Source organism: Ipomoea nil, unplaced genomic scaffold (genome assembly GCF_001879475.1).
Source record: "Ipomoea nil cultivar Tokyo-kokei standard unplaced genomic scaffold, Asagao_1.1 scaffold1149, whole genome shotgun sequence".
NCBI classification, from domain to species: Eukaryota; Viridiplantae; Streptophyta; class Magnoliopsida; order Solanales; family Convolvulaceae; genus Ipomoea; species Ipomoea nil.
Genome location: NW_017617577.1, coordinates 2,211,067 through 2,227,392, shown reverse-complemented (window position 1 = coordinate 2,227,392; position 16,326 = coordinate 2,211,067). Strand labels below are relative to the sequence as shown.

Sequence of the window (16,326 nt, the reverse complement as noted above, 5' to 3'; positions counted from 1 at the left end):
TTTAAACCATTGTCTTTTCTAGAAACGACAACGATTTTTTAACAGTTGTCTATTAAGTGTTGTTGAAATCGGTGTTGTTAAAAGTCACGCACATAGACAACGATTTTTAACCATTGTCGTTTATACAAAAGACAACGGTTATGGATCCGTTGTCTATTGAGTGTTGTTGAAATCGGTGTTGTTAAAAGTCACGAATATAGACAATGGTTTTTAACCGTTGTCTTTTCTAGAAAAGACAACGGTTTAGGAACCATTGTCTATTGAGTGTTGTTGAAACCGGTGTTGTTAAAAGTCACGCACATAGACAACGGTTTTAAACCATTGTCGTTTCTTTCAAAGATAACGGTTTTTGACCTGTTGTCTATTCACTGTTGTTGAAACCGGTGTTAAAAGTCACGCACATAGACAACGGTTTTTAGAAAAGACAACGGTTTCTGAACCGTTGTCTAATGAGTGTTGTTGAAACCGGTGTTGTTAAAAGTCACGCACATAAACAACGATTTTTAACCGTTGTCTTTTCTCTAAAACACAACGGTTTTTGAATGTTGTCTGTTTACTGTTGTTGAAACCGGTGTTGTTAAACGTGATGCACATAGACAACGGTTTTTAACCGTTGTCTTTTCTTTAAAAGACAACGGTTATAAACTGTTGTCTATTGTGTGTTGTTGAAACCGCTGTTGTTAAAAGTCACGCCCATAAATTGTTTTCTGTTGTAGAAAATACAACAGTTTTAAATTGTTGTCTATTGTAAAATAGACAACGGTTTTTAACCATTTTTAACCTGCTTAAATTTTAATCATATAAAAAATCAATTTATCCATTCACCATCACCAAGTGTAGTTACATAATTTTGCACAAGCTAAGGTTCAAAATACAAAAGAACTAATTAACAAGTCTAAATACTTCCATGACCAATTCAAATCGAATCACCATGCAAGTCATACTATAAAAATCAATTCCACGAAACAAGTCTAAACGATCACAACGTTCTAATAATCAAATCATACCTACTGTATATAACTTAATACAATACCGGCCCATTCAGAACGCACCAGATCAATAACCGTCTTGTCATAATCAACTTGTTGGAACTACATGTAAAAAGTGAGTAAATAAATTAGTACGTAGTCAACATAACATTATAAGAGATAGCTAGCTAGATAGATAGTGAATATTAGCGGCAGTGTTAGTGGAAGAAAAGCAAAGGGAACTAGGCAGAAAGAAGACACTACCAATTAAAGGTCTGTATTTGGTAGGTTTGGTCCGTAACCAACCCAAAATCAAAATAACAGTGACAATCAAAACCAACAGCAATATTTTAAATAACCAAACCAAAATGCAAGAATTCCAAATATGAATAAACTAAAGCAGCCGTGGTATGTTGTTAGGCACTTAGGCTAGGTCTCATGGCAATAAACCGAGCTGAGCCACATTTTTTATTTGTTGGGTCTATATTCATTAGTAATTTATGAGAACATTTAATTTAATTGTAGGCTTAACATCACAGGTTTTGAGGTTCATGGATAGATGCCACTTTTTTATGCAGATAGGCCATTAATAGGAGATCCCTTCAGATAACCATGTGATGCCTATCTGGAATTGCTATTTGCTTTCAGATGACAGAAAAATTGAACTAAATTAAGGATAAATTTCATTGACCAACTTAAATTATATTGAAGTTTCACTACCACATTGACTACATGTCTACATATATCTTTCAACAATACTACATGACTACATGTCTACATATATCTTTCAACAATACTACAGAAACCCTAGGATTTACACCATTCTAACACCACATTCCAGGAAACGCAGCATTGTTACTTTACTAAGCAGATCAGATGAACTAAGATTCATAAAATAACACCAAATTTGGACCCCTATTATATATCCACATAAATAAATACCAATACCCAGAAAGCTCAAAGTGGATGTGCAGACAGTGAAGTAAAGCAATTCAAATGCATCATATTTCCACTTTGAAACATTCAAATCAGAATAATTTTTAAACACAAAATAGAAATGGAATGTATTACCAATGCTTGAAGATAATCTTTACCAGTGTTTGGCATATTCTCAATTAAAGTTTTCAGGTAAGCCATGACATAGAAACCGCATTGGTTACTATCTGGTTGACGAGGAGCCTACAAATGTTAAATAATATTTGCATGTGCATTGACAATTTATCTAGATATACATATACAAACACTTATATCTAATTAGTTAAAAATATTAAATTACCTTGACAATTTCCGAAACAGTTTTACTTCATCCTTTCTTTCCATTCCCAGAGGCCGCATGAACCATTTTAATAGCCCTTCATATATATTGTTGATTATTCAGATAATGTAATAATCATATTGATATCAATCGAAAGAAATTAAAAAAAAAAACTTACATTTCTACAACATGTTTCCAATCATCATCGCGAATGCGATGACTAAGAGGGTCCCGCAAATAAACAATATCCTTAGTGACATTGATAACTATCAGAATCCAATGGAAACTATGCACAAACACATAATAATATTACATCAACACAAAATAATATGCAATTGAAAGTATAATTGTAAGCATTCTTACCCTATATTACATGGCAACAAAAGTGCTGCATTACTTGGATTGTCAATCAGTCTGTCTGCTAAAGCTCATGCCCTGCTTTCCAACTGTTTTTCTAGAAAATTTTTATCTGTTCTTGTCGTTGGCACACGCCCTACATGACATGGCTGCATAAATCTGAATTTGTCAAGCTTGTTCTCTTCCATCATCTTTCTATAAAAATACCTAACATTGGAATGGAAACTGAATTAGAATAGCAAAGCATAGAAGTGATAAGTATATATGTGTGTGTGTGTGCGTGTATATATATATATATATATATATATATATATATATATATATATATATATATATATATATATATATATATATATATATCAAATTGACTCGAAATATATATTAAATCATGCCATATGTACACAGCAATACATGTGTACGATATTGGCATCAATTGACAAAAAAGGAGTCACATCTTCATCGTGCACATAGAGAGTACATTCTTCCCCAAAGACATTATGATCTAGCAATATTTTGAAACTCTCTCCATTCCCAAGTGCACGCTTGTAATAACAGTATAGTAGCCATAATGACTTAGGCATACTTGAGGAGTGCAACTCAAGCTTTTTGACTTCCTTGCCCGTTTTCTTCTTATTACATTGTTTCTAATTTTCAAAATATACACATATTAGCTAAATAAATAAATATACTAAGAAAGGCATGTTTATTATATACATACACAAATTAGCATCATGATTATGTAAATAGATTGTGTGCAAATATCTCTGTTGATGGGATGAACAAGCAAATAGGATATATGAAAACTGCAAAACATTTGTAATATTTACCTCCAAGACATATTTTTTGTCAATAAATTTCAGCTCATCATCATCATCATCGAAATTCAATTTTTGTTTAATATAACCAATTTCTTCTTCACTCTTCTTCACACCCTTCGCATCCTTTGCAGTACAACTGCTTTTTTCTTCAATCTGAATATTACAGCTAACATTTTGAAGTACCAAATTTTCTAACTTTGTTACTCTGTCTTCAACTTTTGCTTGTCAGCTTAGAAGAACATTTTTCTCATGAGTAGGCATCATCCCTCTACCCATTCTAAAATATGTTGAGGGAATGACATGTCCCCCTATAGCCCTCACCCGGCCTCCATGCTCCTTAGATTCAAGAGCCTGTGTCAGGATGTCCTCATTTGGTCCTTGAAGTTGCAACAAACCATCTTGCTTTTGCTGAATATATTCATCATGTAATGCATGACAAATGACCATGATAACCACAATCTTTCGAAATACATAAAGAGGATAATATCAGTAAAGATTTTGCTTACAATCTTTGAAAATTTTGTCTTCAAAACATCTTCTTGTATTTCTCCTTGCTTACTAGTTCTCCCTTTCTTCCAACCTATAGCTCTATTTACTTCTTCATCATCACACAATTCTGTTGACTACAGGCAAGAAGATTTATCAATTTTTATGTCAAACTTAGGGTGAAAATGAGTTTAAGTAATAATAGTGAAAGTGAAATAATAATTACTTACATTTTCACTAGCAAGACGCGCATATCCTTTACGAGCAAGCCTATATGGATAAAGGTTTTGCTTTCTTCGTAACTTTTGTTGTTCGCTTAGTTTCTAAGACAAACATGATCAAAACTTCACATTATATTTCTGCCATAGCACCATACATTAAGATACATACAGTGAAATGTCCTATTTTTTTTTTTAATAATTCGGTTCATTAATTCCATGTAAGAAGGCAGCACCTATCCACAATATACATTTGCTATAAAACCTCAACCATACTGCTCTAAGTAGGCCAGCTCTACTATCTACAAATTATAGTTGCAACATTTTAGCAGTATAGACTACATTTTTTCAGTTTATGAACCACTGCCTATGACAACCCAAAATTTAATTTTATAAATTCGATTTTAAGAAATTCCAAAATAGCCATTTTCACTATATTAAATTTTTTTTAGATAAATTTGGTGTTTGAATAAATTATTTTGAGTTACATTTTTAAATGAATTCAACACCGGAACTTATTTTAATTCAAAAATCCTAAATTCTCGGGTACATTGCGTACCAAGTTTCTGATCCGAAAGTCAATCTGAGTGAAATCGGGAGAAAATCTGAGAAATCTAAATTAAGTGGTTGTCTAGAAAGTATTTTTGGAAAATGTATTTTTGACCCCATGATGTTATCACATCTTTGCTTGTTTTTATAGTTATTTTGAATCATCTCGGTAATTAAGTTCTTTAATTTTACTTATTTAATACATGTTTTCCTTGCTCAAATCATTTAATTATGGTTCACACTTGTTTTGAATGTTTAATGGTGTTTGTTAGTGTTTTTGAACCATTTTAGGTCAAAGATATGAGCAAGGGGAGTTCAAGGATGAGTTCGGAGCAATTTTAGACAAGTTCGGGACCTAGAGGATTCGACGCGTCGAGCCAAAGGCTCGACACGTCGAAAATTTCCAGTACACATTCCGATCGAGACAGCAGGTCTCGACGCGTCGAGCGACATTTAATTTTCGAAGCGTAAGAAGCAGTGCATTCTAATATCAAATTGCAAAGTGATTAGTGGCTGCAATGTTTCCCAATTCAACTTCAATTCCAAATCCCAATTCAACTTCAATTCCAAATTCCAATTCCAACTTCAATTTTAAATTACATACGACAATTTCTTTATTTAAATATAGGAATTATAATTTGAGTCCAATTTTGTACAAGATTCCTATTTCATCTCAACTTTGTACCCACTATAAAATCCCCCCTTCCTCAACCCTAATGAGAGACCGAGAGATTTTTAGAGTTCTTTGTAGACAAGAAAGAGAGAAATCAAGAGGCTCAAGTTGTCTTTGGAAGCAAGGAGGAAGCCAAGGAGATTTGGGAGAATCGCTTGGTTAATTCTTGTACTCTTTTGATGATTTGTAATCCTTTATTCATATTTGCTATGTATAATTTAGCCATGCTCGGCTAAATTCTTTAAGGATTTTTTGGGTGAATTTGTTTATAAACCTATGTGCCTAGTTCGTTAATTTCTTAATATATTTATGTTTGGTTTTATGATTTGTGTTGCAATCTTGTTTTAATCTGTTGTTGTTGGTAGTTAAAGGCCTAAATTACTAGCTTCACAGTCATGTTTGTGTCACCAATGGGAGTTGGGGCATAAATTAGGGCACACACGATTGCACCTAATGGTTGGTCCTTGGGAAAGGGGAACTTATTAGGGGAAGTTTATTCTAGATTATTGCTCATCGGGAGATGGTAGTAATTAGGAATAATTGACTGCTGATCTTTGATCTTATTGGGTGTTTAAGCCATGGGAGTGGAAATTCACTAGGAATAGAGATTACGGGAGTAATTCGATTCCACTTTGCATTCCCATACAAATCTTAATTCCAAACCAAATATTACAAACGTTTGGGATATAATAGGCTTCATCAACAGTCTTTCCAACCTCAAGGGACCTACCATCCTAATAATTCAAGGAACCATCCCGGCTTTTCATGGAGCAACCCAATGGGAGCTGCCAACCCTCAACATTTTGTTAATAGAGGTCCTCTGGGTTTTTAAGGTACTTAAGTTCAATCTAAATTTCCCGTTTCAGAGGCCCCACCACAATCGAATACGGAAGTATTGTTGGAAAAATTGATTAAAGGTCAGTTAGAGATTACAGAAAGGATGGATAAAATGGATGCTCGCCAAAATATGGTTGAAAAGCAATTAGCAAATCAACCATCTATATCAAGTACTAAAGTCACAGGGAAGTTGCCAGCTATGCCTGAAAATCCAAGGGAGCATGTAAATGCAATTGTTACAAGGAGTGGCAAAGTACTTGAAGAGCCACCTCTTCCAATCAAAGCATCAATTCCTAAAAAGAAAGTTGAGGAGAAGATTGAAGAGATACTTGATGGTATAGAAGATGAGCCAATTGCTGTGCAAAATAATCCACAAGTTCAAAAGGAAGTAGAGAAACATGTGAGAAGGTATGTACCCCCATTGCCTTTTCCTCAAAATCTTGAAACAACAAAAGAAAGTAGGTGGAAAAAGTTTTTGGAGATTGTTGAGAGTTTGAAAGTTTCAGTTCCCTTACTTGATTTGCTTTCACAAGTTCCCTCTTATGGAAAATTTTTGAAAGAGATTCTAGCTAAGAAAAAAAAATATGGGGAACGAGAGATGGTAGCTGTGGCACAAGAGTATCAAGCGTTGACCCCGGGAATTGGGAGGAATATACCTAAGCATAGAGATCCGGGGAAGTTCACAATTCCTTGTGTGATTGGAGGCCGACCTTTAAAGGGATCCCTTTGTGATTTAGGAGCCAGTGTGAGTGTTATGCCTCTTACTCTTTGTCAAGGGTTAGGGTTGGGAGAACCAAAACCAATCCAATTCACCTTAGAAATGGCGGATAGATCCATCGTAAAGCCTATTGGAATTCTTGAAGATGTCCCAGTTCGTGTGGACAAGTATTTTGTGCCTTGTGATTTTATTGTGATAGATGTCCGAAGGAACCTAGACGTTCCACTCATTTTGGGGAGGCCCTTCCTAGCCACTATTGGAGCAATGATTGATGCAAGGAAAGGGTCCATGATTTTTGACTTTGGGGAGGAAAAGGTGGAATTTAATGTTCTTGATGAGCCAAAAATCATTGATTGCAAGTCAATTTTGCACATCGACCCTACTCTCAAGGTGAAACATGATGAGTATTTGCATTTGAAGAGTCTATGGGGTGATGAGATCAAACTCGCGGATCAACCAGGATGAGCACTCCATAACCAGGTTAGGTCGAGCTAGCGACGTTAAACTTAGCGCTTCATGGGAGGCACCCCATGGTATCTTTTATTTATTTCATATTTATTGCTTTCTAGTTTAATTTTATTGCTTTCTAGATTCGTTTTATTTAGTTTTATAGCTTTCTAGTTCGTGATTATTAGTTTTCTCTTTTCTCTTGTTCTACTTTTCTTTTATGTTGCATCAGGGACGATGCAAAGTTTTAAGTGTGAGGGGGAGGAATCATTAATTTGGGGATATTTCTAAATTTTTAAAATTTTTGCTTTTGCTTGGATGACTCATATGCTATTTTTGGTGAATAAGTTACTTGTCTTAGCATGCAGTTACAATTATTCTCTCTTGTTGGTTTGTGGTTTGTTTTAGTGGTGCTTGCTGCATCTCAATTTGTGATGGATGATTAGAGGTGTAACACATATTTGATCTATTCCCTTGCCAATAGCTTTGTTAACCACTTAATAATTGGATTAATTCTTGATCTTGTGTTTTGCATTGCTAGTGAAGGCTTATGTGAGATTCCGGTTATGGGTGTTTTGCTAGAACTTGCCTCATTACTCCCTAAGTGATGTCTAAGTTTTGCATGTTTTGAAGTGATTTAGGCCATTTTTGTTTAGCCATACCCTTTAAACCTGTCCCTATATATATTTTTATCCTTCCTGTCCCCATTGTGCCTTTTGTTTGTTCAAATAAGTGCTAAGAACTTATCTCCTCTTTGTGATTGTTTTTCTTTGATTTACCCCATTATTATAACCCTTAGCCCGTGGCCAAATATTTCCCTTCCACCCTTGAGAGAATGAAACTTTTATCTTTATCTTTTCCGTAAGAAGAGTTTTATGGAGTTGTGCTACGAAAAAAAAAAAAGCAGCTAGTGTTACAAATGTTCAAGTGTGGAGGTCATGAAAGTTTGGATTAAAATTATCTTGCTATATCCAAAAGAAGTCCAAAGACAAAGAAAAGAATGAGACAAAAAAAAAAAAAAAAGATTTGAAAGTTTTTGAGTTTGGATCCCCACTTTACCAAAAAGTTGCTAAGTTCTTAAAAGAAATTTGCTCCTTGAAATTATGATTATCTCATCTCTTCCAAATTTTGAAAAGTTTAGATAAATTGTGACATTCTCTCTTTTTGATTAATTTTTCCATACCACTTCTTTGTTAGCCATCACCCGTAGCCCCATTACAAGCTAAATAAAGTCCTATTTGATCTTAGCATGAATTCTTAGATTTGATCTAGGGGAGTATGAAGGGCAAGCCTATGGGATCTCATTCATGAACCGTGTCTTGCATAATCTCAACTGAGTACTTGTACACACTTGATCCTCACACACTTTAAATTCTTGGTGCTCGGTTATTGGCTTGAAAATGGGTCTCTTATGTGCCAAACTAATTTGATTCTTGAAGCTTGTTGTTTTGTAGCAAGTGGGTTGGTGGTTTGAAAGGTTGTGCAAGAGAGAGCATTAGTAATTTGTATGTTTTGACTTGTGATTTTATTCCTTAGTTTTGCTTGAGGACAAGCAAAAGCTTAAGTGTGAGGAGGTGATGTTATCACATCTTTGCTTGTTTTTATAGTTATTTTGAATCATCTCGGTAATTAAGTTCTTTAATTTTACTTATTTAATACATGTTTTCCTTGCTCAAATCATTTAATTATGGTTCACACTTGTTTTGAATGTTTTATGGTGTTTGTTAGTGTTTTTGAACCATTTTAGGTCAAAGATATGAGCAAGGGGAGTTCAAGGATGAGTTCGGAGCAATTTTAGACAAGTTCGGGACCCAGAGGATTCGACGCGTCGAGCCAAAGGCTCGACACGTCGAAAATTTCCAGTACACATTCCGATCGAGACAGCAGGTCTCGACACGTCGAGCGACATTTAATTTTCGAAGCGTAAGAAGCAGTGCATTCTAATATCAAATTGCAAAGTGATTAGTGGCTGCAATGTTTCCCAATTCAACTTCAATTCCAAATCCCAATTCAACTTCAATTCCAAATTCCAATTCCAACTTCAATTTTAAATTACATACGACAATTTCTTTATTTAAATATAGGAATTATAATTTGAGTCCAATTTTGTACAAGATTCCTATTTCATCTCAACTTTGTACCCACTATAAAATCCCCCCTTCCTCAACCCTAATGAGAGACCGAGAGATTTTTAGAGTTCTTTGTAGACAAGAAAGAGAGAAATCAAGAGGCTCAAGTTGTCTTTGGAAGCAAGGAGGAAGCCAAGGAGATTTGGGAGAATCGCTTGGTTAATTCTTGTACTCTTTTGATGATTTGTAATCCTTTATTCATATTTGCTATGTATAATTTAGCCATGCTCGGCTAAATTCTTTAAGGATTTTTTGGGTGAATTTGTTTATAAACCTATGTGCCTAGTTCGTTAATTTCTTAATATATTTATGTTTGGTTTTATGATTTGTGTTGCAATCTTGTTTTAATCTGTTGTTGTTGGTAGTTAAAGGCCTAAATTACTAGCTTCACAGTCATGTTTGTGTCACCAATGGGAGTTGGGGCATAAATTAGGGCACACACGATTGCACCTAATGGTTGGTCCTTGGGAAAGGGGAACTTATTAGGGGAAGTTTATTCTAGATTATTGCTCATCGGGAGATGGTAGTAATTAGGAATAATTGAATGCTGATCTTTGATCTTATTGGGTGTTTAAGCCATGGGAGTGGAAATTCACTAGGAATAGAGATTACGGGAGTAATTCGATTCCACTTTGCATTCCCATACAAATCTTAATTCCAAACCAAATATTACAAACGTTAATTGGCACTAGGTGATTAAACATTGTGACCCCAAGAATCCTATTTTGCTCTATTGTCTACAAAACCTTGCTACTTATTTTATTCTGCTTGTTATTTTATGCAATCAATCGACTTTCAAGTTTTGTTCGGACCAGTTTCATATGAGTAACCTAGTAGCTAGTGATTAGTACCCCACCTCTCTGTGGTTCGACAACCCGAATACTCCGGGTATTATTTGTTTGCCCCAAATTACAGTAATCACCCCAAAACTATTTAAAACTATGATTCTAGATCTTGGTCCATGAAGCTAGGTGAACCACTAGACTCCATCTCTCTTTGCCTGATATTTTTAGAAGCCAAGCCAAATTACCATTTTGCCATCCACCAATCATTGGTGATTCTCCTAGGGTTTAAAGTCCTATAAAATGAATATTTTCCAGACGTTGCCTCTTGATTCTCTTCCTTGTCTTCCCCAAACAAAAGCTTTGCAAGAAACACAGTAAGTTTCCCTTCCTTCATTTATCAGCTTACTTCCATTTCTTAGCTTTCATCTATGAGATTCTAGTCCTTAAGGTTGTTGTGTGGTTTGTTTGAGGTGTCTAGGAGGTGAAGGAGGCAGTGGCTGACTTGGGAAGAAGGAGGAATCCCAACAAGAAGAGGAAATAACAAAGGTATAACCCCATGGACTCCCAACTTAGTTTTGGCTCTATGAAGCCACTGTGAAATAACTAGAAATGAGTAGAAATGCTAGAATGTTGTGTGTTTGAGCTATTGGATGTCTTGTTGATGTTGTATGAGGTGTTGTTGTTGATTTAGAGGTGGTTATTTGTCTGGTTTGGCTTTACAGGTGAAGAAGGAGCCACTGGTGCACCTCTCAGTGTGCACTAGTGGAAGTCACAGGCCTAGCCAACGGCCCACGAGGGGAACCGTTTGCTAAAGCCATGGCTAGACGGCCCTAGGGCACGACCCTAGGCAAGGGCAGTGGCCCTAGGCCGCCGCTGGACGGCTCCAGGCGGCAGAGCTTCCCTAGCCCCGCCGCTAGGACCGTTGTTGGCTACCTGTGCAGTGGCCGGGCCCTTGTGGCTCAGTACCTTGGGGCCATTATGACGCACGTTTGGGCTTTGAGTTCGTTGAATTTGGATTATAAATGAGTAGGTTATGATAGAAATTGTGATGGAATTGTTTATAGTAATATGCAAATGTGATGTATCAGACTTACTGCCTATGGGAGTTGCTTGTTATTATCTGCTTGATGATTATTGAGTACTAGATAGAGGAGCATGATCATTATGTGATTAAGTGTTGTTAGAAAAGCATGACTAAAGTGTGTATTATGTTTCATGGCAATTGTAGTCTGTTTATAATGGTAGAAATGTACAGAGTATGTTGTTTTGCAATTCAAGCATGATTGTGTGTTCTTTGAGAGTTCACATTGATATGTAGAATTGGAGCATGTGTTCAGTAAATTACATTCCAAGCATTTTATGTTTTAAAAGTGCATAAGTGGCCAACGTGAGCCTTGTATTAATTTCCAAAACTCATGAGCATGTGAAATGTCATTTCCTTGTTGCATTGAAAACGTGTTGAGAAGTGACTTGCATATAAGTGCATAAGTAGAACAATTGCATGATATATATATATATATATATATATATATATATATATATATATATATATATATATATATATATATATATAGAGAGAGAGAGAGAGAGAGAGAGAGAGAGAGGGGGGGGGGGGGGGTGATCACATGTGGCCCTGTTGTTAGGTGTGGTCATATGGTCAATTACAGGCCATTAGATTAGATAGATCCAATGAATCACATTAATCAAGATTCTTCTAATATTTTCGCGCACATTCTCCTACCCAGCGAACTGCAGAGGTAAACTCGTCATAAGGCATCAGAATAGGGAAAATCACATTTTTTGTGCGTTTTATCTGTGTAATTGGTGCATTATTAAGCTTACTTTGGTGTATTTGTATATTCCCATTGGTGTCAAGTTCAGGTGCGGCAACGCCTTTCCGTGTGGTCAGTGCGACCGCACCAATTGTTATACAAATATACACAATCCATGTTATGAAATGCACAACAAAAAACATACACAAATTAGGTACGCATCACCAAAAATGCGCGATTAGATATGAATAAATACACCATACAGTGTTCGGGAATACACTATTGGTGTGTTTCATTGTGGTGTGTTTATTACACTATTGGTGCATGTTGTCAACACTGTTGGTGTGTTCTAGAACCTGGCCGCTATAAATGGCCACTATAATTACCATAACACCCTCATGCGCGAAAATCCTCAGAATTAGCCACTGCTGTTAGATTAAACTGATTCAACGACACAGATACGACCACACCGCCACACCTAATGACATGACCACATATGAGTGCTCTTATATATATATATATATATATATATATATATATATATATATATATATATATATATATATATATATATATATATATATACACACACACACACACTATCCATATAAGTGAGGTTTTGGAGGACCCGTTGGGACTATGTCCTTTCGGATGATGTTAACCGGATATTGCGATCCAATATTTTGTAACGCGGTGTATTCCCACGTTACGAGGTTGGAAACTGCCCGCCACGCTTGGAATCCTGGTCAGGGGGTGTGCACGCTAAAAGTTCGGTAACTGATTCCACAGAGTTGAGTTTAGAACCAAGAGAGTGGTTCGGTGGATGAGATTGAGCATAGGTCGGCTAGAGGCCGTATCGGGATAGGTTCGTCCACGCAACGGTGAAGTTCCTACCTCATCCATTTGTAAAGAAAGCGATTCATTGCGACTCTAAGAAAGCGAGTCATTGCAACTCTAAGAAATAAAAGTAAGCGAGTCCTTATGGCTCTAAGAAACCTCCACAGAGAAGTACTCTATTTACAACGAGAGTATATGTATACTTATAGCATTTCATTGCATTTGAGTATAGTGTTGCACGAGATTGCATAATGAGAATATTTGCACTAGATTGCATATCGAGAATGATTACCCGAGATTGTATATTGAGTATGATTGCCTTAGTTACATATTGAAGTTGATATCTCTTAATTGCATGTTAAGAACTTGATTGCATGAGATTGTTAAGGAGTTATTCTATAGAGTTGAGTTTTTCTATGTCGATTATGTGTCAGTATGATTATGTTGTTAAGTTGTTTATTGATGAAACATATCTGTTGATATTATAGGTTGCGAGCATATAGAAAGCTTGTAGTTTATCTTAAAGTTTGTCTAAGTGATTGAATTGCTTAATTTGAGAATGGGAACAAATGTTTTTTTTCTAAAGTATATACTGTAGTATTTTATAGGGTTGAGTGTGGTTATGCTTAGCTTCGTGCTAACGGGTGTTTTCTACTTGTCTACTTGTTGTTTTGCAAAGCCCCTTTCAGGTGGGCCCAACGTTTGAGAGTTGTTCGAGTTAGACTATATATAGTTGATCTAGTAGTCTAAACTCTTGTTTTATTTTATGATGTTATGGATTATGGTTGTAGACTCTTGTTTTTATTTTTGGTGATAGACACCGGGATACGTTTCCCCAAGTTACCTTAATTTAGTAATTTCGAATGTCAGTTTGACTTGATGATTTAGTTCTATCCTTATCCTGTGCAATCACCGTGGGAAGGTGGTTGTGGCGGTGACATTCCCACTAGTTTGTTAATTAAATTTGATTTTCCGCTACTTGGTTTATCTTAAATTGGTTTTAGAACTGTAATTAAGTTTAAGAAAAATGGGGTGTTACACTGCCAGATTGCCAGTATGGCAGACTATAGTAGAATCACAGAGTATAGGCAGAGTGGAGCTGATATTGGAAGAATACAAAGGTTCAGATATGCTAACATATCATCACTCACTTCATGATAATAATTAGCATTAGGCTTCATAAACAAAATACAAATTTAATACATAAACACTTCTAGTTTTGAGGTTACCTTGAAGTCTTCGGACATGCGGGTAATCACAAATTGACTCCACTCATCTCCCATAATACCAAATCCCGCGGGTGGTTTATGCAAGTTTTCTTCATCATTCAGTCTCTTCCAAATAAAGTTATTTGTGAGTTGTGTTTTATATTGCCGCCATTTGTCATTTGCTGAGCTCAAGCAAGATTTCTTGAATTGTGGCGGAACAATGAAGCTCAACTACATAGAAAAAATATTGTGAGAATTAAAAGAGTAATATGTTAAATATCACAATTAATACAAGTAAAAGATTGAGAATTTGCTTACATTAACAGCCTCCCATATCTTTTCTTTAATATCTTGTGACACATGTTTCCATGTCTTAAAATTCAACTTGACCTTTTCTCTTGCAAGGGCACCAATGTAACTTCGCAGTTCTGCAAAGCTTTGTCCAATTGGTTGTCCCAAATCATTGAACTTTGCATCTTTCTTTAGTCCCTTTTGTTCCTCATCATCATGTACCTCTTTTCCCTTTTGTTCTTCATCACCATGTACCTCTTTTCCCTTTTGTTCTTCATCACCATGTACCTCTTTTCCCTTTTGTTCCTCATAATGATGTTCAGTTTTGTTCTTTTTACGACCAGCCATAAAGCCCGCAAACCTAATAAGCATAAAAATTAAAAACAAAATTATTACAAGTCATAGAAAAGTAACAATGTGTAGAACACATACATAGTCAAATTTAAAATATAAGGTTTGAAAAGTAATTATACACTAACTAGCTAGGAGTTACGTTCTTATTCTCAACCCAAGTCCCATCACAATCTTCTCGAATGCATGGCAGTTCACTCTCATCTTTATCGTCAACATTCATAGATGGCATCTCTTTCGTAAAGCATTGGTGATGGATTATTGTTTCATCCATCTCAGTCCCATCTTGATATTCAAAGTAATCCCGATTAGGAGTTGCAAGCACGACAAGCCATATAGGATCTTGAGGTTCTTGAATATAAAATACTTGCTTGGCTTGACTCCCCAAGATAAAAGAATCAGATTTGAATCCAATCCTATTGAGGTTTACTAATCCCGATTAGGAGTTGCAAGCACGACAGACCATATAGGATCTTGAGGGTCTTTGTAGTGTTGTTTATTCAAGTACACTTAAAGACAACATATCAAAGACAACGGTTAAATAAAACCGTTGTCGTTGAAGTGTTGTCTTTTCTCAAATTGCACAAAGACAAAACACTTATAACAACGGTTAAATAAAAACCGTTGTCTTTGACAAAAGTGTTGCATCAAAAACAACGATTTTGGACCAAATTGTTGTCTTTTATACAAAAGACAACACTTTTGTTAAAAACTGTTGTCTTTCTAGTGTTGTTTATGTGCATTTTTATTGTAGTGATTAACTTTATAAATACTAGTAATTTACCCGTGCGCTACACGGTATATAAATTGAAAAGTATTAATTTTATGGATGTTATATTATAAATTGTGTGAAATAATGAGGTTATAATTTATAATATATAAATTAATTGTGTTTGGAAATTTAAAAAAAAAAATATATGTAAATGGTATATTACAAATAGTCGAAATTAATGTTATGGTATTAAAAAAAAAAACTTTACAAAATTACAAATTATTGAAAACTTCATGATATACAACGTTAGTGGTTGATGTAGTAGTTGTACTTGAGTCTTTTACTATCAATATTTTCAAACCATCTGGATTGTTAACCCGAGATGCAGCCACATACAACTGGCCATGTACAAAAACCGGTTTTTTTAGTATTAATCCGACATGAGACAATGGTTGTCCTTGACTTTTGTTTATGGTCATTGCATATGATAGCATCAACGAAAATTGTCTTCGTTGAAACTTGAACGGAAATCTTGGATCGGAGGGTGACATGGACATTCGGGGGATCAACACTTTTGTTCCTTTGTTAGCACCAGTCATTATCTCGGCTTCAATAACATGATTTGCTAACTTTGTGATTACCAACCTAGTACCATTGCACAAACCAACTAAATGATTATTTCTCATTAACATGACCGGTGACCCAAATTTCAAAGTCAACGTATGATTTGGTAAACCTGAAACTCTAATGTCGCTTAGAAATTCCAGTGTGTGTATTCCACTGCGTCACAACTAAAATATGTTATACTTTCAGTAGTATGCAACGCACTCATATATTCATTAACTGAGTTGACCACATCTAGGGTTGGTGCTAATATAGCACGACCTTGAAGATGTTGCGGGTTAGAATTGTCAT

At 35.5% G+C, this 16,326-nt stretch overlaps 1 pseudogene; it reads right to left on the bottom strand.

Annotated features, from left to right (window-relative positions):
- Positions 1-1,007: 1,007 nt before the first annotated feature.
- LOC109183607 lies at positions 1,008-14,696 on the bottom strand (annotated as a pseudogene).
- Between the last annotated feature and the right edge of the window lie 1,630 nt (positions 14,697-16,326).